The sequence below is a fragment of the Clytia hemisphaerica genome, unplaced genomic scaffold (genome assembly GCF_902728285.1).
Source record: "Clytia hemisphaerica strain Z4C2 unplaced genomic scaffold, Clytia hemisphaerica genome assembly, whole genome shotgun sequence".
In the NCBI taxonomy this organism is placed as follows: Eukaryota; Metazoa; Cnidaria; class Hydrozoa; order Leptothecata; family Clytiidae; genus Clytia; species Clytia hemisphaerica.
This window is the reverse complement of record NW_027104010.1, coordinates 1,558-8,964: the sequence shown is the minus strand read 5'-3', so window position 1 is coordinate 8,964 and position 7,407 is coordinate 1,558. Positions and strand designations below refer to the sequence as shown.

General features: G+C 33.7%; 1 long non-coding RNA gene across 1 annotated transcript; it reads right to left on the bottom strand.

The window, feature by feature from the left end:
- Nucleotides 1–6,035: 6,035 nt before the first annotated feature.
- LOC136811363 (uncharacterized) lies at nt 6,036–6,575 on the bottom strand. Its single transcript, XR_010847235.1, has 2 exons — nt 6,438–6,575; nt 6,036–6,303 (listed from the first exon to the last, which is right to left on the bottom strand). It is a non-coding gene; the product is annotated as an uncharacterized lncRNA (long non-coding RNA).
- Between the last annotated feature and the right edge of the window lie 832 nt (nt 6,576–7,407).

Genomic DNA, 7,407 nt, shown 5'->3' with positions numbered 1-7,407 from the left:
TTGTTTCGGAACATTTTCAGCCTCGAGCTCCTTATAAACTTGTTCCTTATATATTAAAAAAACGTGTTCAATTTTTACTCGAAAGGCTTTCAGTAATTAACAAAAGTAAAACAAAAGCTAATATATATTTTTTTCCAGTACAATTTCATCTAAGAAAATAGACCCTTAATTTAATTCAGGATTCCAGTTATCAAAGACGACGAGAGTTTTTGATTACTTTTTTGTTGTTTATGGATAATGTTTGAATATAAAGATAACGTTCAAATTGAAAAAAAAATTGGTAAAAAAATAGATTTTTGATGACAAGAAAAAAACATTTACATTAATTTTGTAAGTGAAAAAATATTTTTACAATTAGTTTCTAAAAATTAAAAAAAGGTGTAAGATATGTTAATAGTCTACATTTTTTTATAAAAACGTTAAAAAATTTTGAAGCCTCTTAGATGCTCTTAAATTTTTAGGGTTAAAACTTTGAAATGATTTTCCATCCATTTTGTTTACATATTGCATAAAAGTTGCAGATTTTAGAGCTTGAGTAAGCCAGTAAGAAAAACGATGTTGCTTAAAAAAAAACACAATTCGTGACTCCATTTTAGTTGTCAAAGAAAATATTTGTTTCCTTAAAATGATAAAACGTAACAAAAACTGAAATGATTATCTCGAAAATTCTATGTACTAACTAATTTCATTGATTATGATTAATTATTTAAGTCTTAGTCTTTTAAGTTTAATCACCGGAAGAATTGTCACTATCGGTTTCATCTGAAGATACTTCACAATCGGTTTCAACTAAACAAAATTCTCTTTGAACAATCATGAGATTCGTCGTGCATCTCATGATCCCATTAAATGGATGGTCATCCCACATTGCATGATCAATTCTTGTTCTTTCTAAAATGAGGATGATGTTGTTCCATTCAAAACCGGAAATTAATGAATAGTTCTCAATCAATAAAATGTTTCTGTCTACGAGATATTGATATGGACTTTCACCTTTATTGAAATCCTTTCCATCTCCCCCATACCTTTTCCATTTCAATTTCAACGTGTTCAATGTTTGAAGATCATCATACTCGTATGCATGAAAAGATATCACTAGCACTCCATCGTTCGTGATCTTTCTCATTTTTGTGATGGCATATTCAAATGAGTTGGAATGGTAGGGTTGCTTTCCATTTGGGTGATTCGGTGGTGGAAGTACTAAACCTTCTTTATATATCGAAATTTCTCTTTCTGCAAAGCTTAATGCCTCTCTAACGATACTTTCACAGTTTCTTAGATTTACGTCAAGTCCATATTTCATGAAATCGTCATACAACGAAAGATCTTCTTCACCTGAAAAAATACACTGATGACCGAATCCGGTTGATGCAATCCAAATCAATTCAACGTGTTGTTTGACTTTTATTATCATTTCTTTCGATATAATATTGGTAAGTTCACACTCATCGATGAATAATGCTTTGATGTTTCTTGTTCGAATCCTCTCTATCAGCTTTTCAATTTGCTCTTTACATTTCTTATCATCGCCCTGTTTGTTAGAAAAGAAAATTATTATTTTAAAGTAAATCTGTTCATTTTTCGTGTGAATCCTCTTCATCGGCTTCTCAATTTTATCTTTATGCTGTTTGTAAAAAAAAAAAATTATTTTAACAAAATCTCTTCAAAAATATGGAGTAATGCGAGGTTGCAAAAAATCTACGGAAAATCTGCCACGGAAAAGTGAACGACCAAATCGCACATTCCCGCGTTTCTGACTTTTTAACATAAGAAGAAGAAGATCACAACGGTGCTCTATTAGTTTATAAGTTTTTTTTTTTCATTTTCACTTGGTTCATACAGAAACAGTAAATTTGTTCTCACTCTTGCAGCAAATTTGAACGGTATCATTATTTTTTTCGAAAAAGATACTGTAATGGAAAAAGCAAATTAAGAATCGTTGACAACCAACGTTAAAGTTTTAGTTTTAATTCCGATTTCGGATTATTTTCGGGAAACAGGATTTCGGAATTACTTAGCGCGCGAAAATAATATTTTCTTAGTAAGATAAAATAGGACGAGAAAAACACATGACATAAAAAGACGCGTATAATACACGAATTTCTTATTAGCAGATTCATGTAAAAAAGTCGCCGAAAAACGTCGAGTAAAGCTCTGATTGGCTAAAAATTGCACACATAAACATATTTTTCTCAAAATATCCAGAGTATGAGGTAATCTTAACATGTCTCAGCCAATCAGAGCTTTACTCGACGTTTTTTTCGTGACTTTTTTACATGAATCTGCTAATAGGAAATTCGTGTATTAAGAATAAGAAAAAAAGGAAAAAGATTCTTTTTTGCGTCATATTCAATAGTTAATAAAAGATACTTTTGCATTGTAAATAAAGAAAGAGAACTAATTATAGAGAAAGTGAGTATTAAAGAAATTACTTTTCTTTGAATAATGTTAAGTTGTATACTACTTGTAGAAATTCTTCTATTTGGGTCTTTTATTTTATTGTCATGACAAGACACCCGTCGAGTGTTTTTTATAATCTGATATCTCTGATATAAACTAGAATAGATTCAAAATGCAACTTACATAGAAGATTTTGTATCCATAAACCTCAACTCCATGTTCGTTTCCCAATTCGTCTTTCAATCTCCACTGAAGAAGGGTTTCTAGATCATCACTCCTCTCAATGACATACATGACACGTCCTTTGTACTTCTTCATTCCACTCAATTGTTTTGCTTTCTCCTGAAGGATGAAAGACTTGCCGCATCCGTAAGGGGCATGAAAGAGGATCCTATTGAATTCAGAAGTGTCTGTCTTCATGATGGGAAGTTGACACTGACTGTAAAAGAGTATGTTGTCAGTAGTGCAGACGGTATCGATGGCTTGCGAGATATACTCCACCCAGTTCGATGTCGTAATGGGTGCTGTTTTTGAAGCATGAATGGCAAACACAACGATTCTTAGGAGGTCTTTAACTTGATTTACTGCTGGGATAAGAGGTATTCCAGAAGGAACGGTCGGGTATTTTGCCAACAAGTTGGATAACCAACATTTCAAATCTGTTTCTTGGTCAATGTAATGTTGATTGTTAAAAGAAAGGTCGTCCTTTTCAACCAAAATGGCTGGATGGTACGTCCAGCCTTGTCCCAATTGATCACTCAATCTCTCCTCTATCAATTTATGGTATTTATCCAACTGGTCAAAAGCTTTTATAGTCAGTGTCCGTTTGATTTCTACGCCTATGATTAATTTCTTGGTCCATGAGAATATAAGGACGTCAATCTCCTGATGCATTTTCTTTTGGACATTGGTGAGAAAGTTGATGGAACTGAGAATCACAGTATCTTCAAGAACAGGGTCATCTTTGAGGGAATAGAGTTTACGGAAGAATGAGTGTTCTCCTTTTTCACCAAGCTCCGATAAAACTAATCCGAAAAGCCATTTTATTGTGGGATGGGATGGTGGGTTTTGTTTGACCAAGCTTTCAATTTCTTTTTTAACACCTTTTAACATCTGGAAATGAAATTAGAGATTTTTAACACAATTTAATTTGCACAATTAATTACAGGTCTCTCTGTGCCTCTATTAAAGGATTTCTGTGGACAAAATTGATAGTTACCTTTTTGAGAGTTTGTTCCAATTTTGATCCCGGGGATTTCAAAGCCAATTCCTGAATACATGCTTGGATGAATGTGTTTTTGTCCTCAGTTGTTGATGGTAAAGTCATATTGACTGTTGCCAACTCTTTGACCATTAGATACTTTATCTTTACATTGAGAATCCAATTACTGAATTCTTTTCCATTGATTTCCCTGTCAGTGTTGTTTTCTTGCAATTCAGAGAAATCTTGAAGTCCCTTTGTTAACCAATGGAGATAATGGAAATATTGAAGCTCACGTGTGAACCAATGGGCTGGCGAATCCTTCTTCAAATTATCCAAACATTTCTTAAGAGTGTTTATGTCAACATCGTAGTCAAGGAGATGTGAGGTTGAATCTTTCTTCGCGTATTGGTGTGATTGAAAAACTGGGGGAATAAATACAGGATCATGGCGGTTGGTGTTGAATAATGCTGAATCAGCATATTCTCTAAAGAGAAGCTGATCAGCGGCAAGGATTGGGTCGTTAATTAACTGGCCATTCCCAAGGTTGAACTTTCTGTTTTGGTTGTCGATGGTGGATTTTGCATTTGTCAATATTTGATTATACAATGACGTTCGTGGGGTGCATTTTGATGGATCGATATTCTTCGATTTCAATGTAGTAATTTTCTGTTGTAAATTCAATTGTGATGCCATTTTGAATCTGAATAAAAGTTTTTCTCGAATAAAAAGTCAAAATATTACTCGAAACTTGTAGAAGCACACATAAATATCAATGTTTATCAAGTAAAAAAGCATTTAATTTTCCGTCCTTGTATAACTCAGTGTCATTTGCTTCCATTCAGGGGGTAACAAACAATAAAATAGATCAAAATCGTGATCTTAGATGGAGAGTTTTTTTACTTTATAAAGACTTTGTGTGGATAAAAGTTCTCTACCTGCATGTTGTCAACTTGTTTTGTTTAAAATATGCGAAAAAAGATATTGATTATAAACCCCCTTTCTTTTTATAAACATAAATAACTAATTCTGAAGGTATCTAAGGTATCCATTGACTCAGAACTATTTGTTCTTTATTTAGGGGGTACATTATGAAGTTTAAGACTAAGAGGATAAGACCATTCACTAAGACGGAGATTTCTTTTTCCTCATAAAGACTTTGTTGTTGATAAAAGTTCTCCAACTGCATGTTTTCAATAGCAAATTTTGTCAAAATGAATTACTAAAGACAATTAAAATGATTATATAAACCCCCTATCTGAGTTTCTTTTTACCAACGTCAATACCTTTCTCAAGGTATCCAAGGCACCTTTTGACTCTGAATTATCTGTTTCTCCCCGGGGGTAAAGTATTATTTTGAGGACTAGAATTTATATCAAAGATGGAGATTTTATTTTCCTTACAAAGACTTTGTTGTGGATAAAAGTTCTCTAGCCGCATGTTTACAACAATTATATTACCCCCTATCATAATCTTTTGGTAAGCTTCAATACTATTATATGAATATCTATTCAACTTTAATTCTTATTTGTTCCTTGCTAAGATGATAAACTATAATTAGAGGGGTTAGGAGGCTTAGAACATTCCCCAAGGAGGGACATTTCATTTTCCTTATTAAGAATTTGTTGTGGCTGAAAGTTGTCTCCAACAGTATGGTTTTTTTGTAAATGTAAGACCAAAGGTATTGAAAAGGATAATCTAAATCTGATAAATATACAATACCTTTTATTATAGTAGAGGGCCAAACCTTAGGATCCGCGACAACTTTTTTAGGACGCAACCACATGAATTCCATTCGAAAGTTGGATGTATTTGAAGACATTTTCGCGAGGGGGGTCCGCTGCTAAAGCCTGGCAAAACTTTTTAGGGCCCAAATTGGGAAATTGGCCCCGTAAAAAATTGACCTTAAGGGCGATGTTCGAAAAACACGGCTTATTATATATCGTTGGAACGGGAATCTTTCGCTGATCAAGAATCAATTCACAACTATGGCCTGAAAATGAACGTATCTCGAGCTATGACTCTATTTGTGAGGATAGGTAAAATTATCTGCTTGAAAAGAATTGACGTCAAAAAATACTCTAAGAACTTTCTCATCTTTAACCAACCCAATTTTTTTCTTCAACTCAAAGAAAAAAACAAACTCGTTAGCAATTATAATTGAACTTGTAAATTTTAATTTTCAGCATCAGAATGGTCCATCACACCCGACTCAGATTCATTTTCTTCGTCAAAATAATCATCCTCTTCTTCATCACTACTTTCTTGTTCTTCTTTTTCTTCGACCACTTTGCTTTCTTCCTTATTGCCTTCTTCCACAGACATTCTCAGCTTCGTTGGAAGAGCAGGCTCATGACTTGTTTTTGGACGGCATACGCCGTTTATTATAGTGTAGCCGTTATCCAGAGGGGTCCCCGTTTCTGAAGGGTTTGCAAATGATTCTAGGTTTTTTATTTGATACAAGACTCTTGTCGTTCGAAGGTCATTCGAGGACTTTTCAGGTCCGATTCTCGCAAGTGTTTTTTTGTTCTTAAGTTTTGTTTTCCGCCAAATGTTCTTTCTCATTTCCTTTAAAGTGTTGCTTTTCTTGTCATTGTATATAAACTTGATGACAAATTTTTCGAGTGAATCAGGTGTTGCTTTTTGCAAGTGGTTTATTGCTTCGATACATCCATCGACTCTTTTCCAAACTGCTTTTTTCCCTACAAAAAAATAAATTATTACAAAAATCGAAATTTCTATGCACTATTCAACCTATTACCTTTTAATCGCAATCTCGGCTTTGAAACTTATTTTAACCATGCCTATCATAAACGACAAAACATTCTATACCTACCTTTTCCGAAAAAGCTCGAAATTGAATCACAACCAGTCATCACATGAAATCGAATTATCACTTTTGACATTTCAGGAGTAGTTAAGCATTTTGCATCGAAGATTGCTTTCTTCCGTTTGATTCCAAGGGTACCTGGCAAGATGTTGGATACATAAGAGCTTGCAACAATAACGTCTGTGTCCTCTGCATCGATTACCACCGTTGTATCAGAAGAAGATTTGCGAATTTGAGAATAGATGAAAAACATTATAACATCCGCTTCCACGCGCGTACATTCGAAATCTGGAGTTCGTGTCTGTAAACCAAGAAAAATATAAATCTTTCATTTTTTCCTCTTTTAAACACACACACGCGCTCTCTTTCTCCCTCTGTCTTTCCCTCTCTAACAATAATTTCTTAACTACACTTACCTCGCCACCTTTTGTAATTTCACAGCATTCGCTTCTTGTGCTGTAAAAGAACCTCTTTTCAGTATTGATCAGCTGCTCTTTGAATTGAGATTTGATAAATTGCTGAAGTCTTGTCTTGTTCGCCTTGTTTTTGAAAAATTATTATGGGCTTTCTAAAGGTATCTAGGGTGTCTTCTTAGACTGTTAATTATCGCTCATTAATAAGCAAGCCCACACATTAATGAATTGATGAAAAAGCTATTAAATGAAGATATTATCATTGTTTATTTTCCCATCACAGGCACTTTAATCTTTGCGAACGTGTCTCTCCTCTAAGTAGGAAGAAAAAAATGTAAAGGGAAAAACTATATAAGAACGTAAGGCTTCGATATGGCCAAAATATTAATAACAGGATAAGAAATTCCAAAGTTTCACAGACTCTAAAACACCAAATTTCTTTGGAAATCAGACAAAAGTAATTCACGGATCAATAAAAATAAGAGTATTTCAAGACCATTTTTAAAGAACATCCAAAGGCTTCAAAAATTTGGAATGTTCTTTTGAAAAAAACGTGTATATAT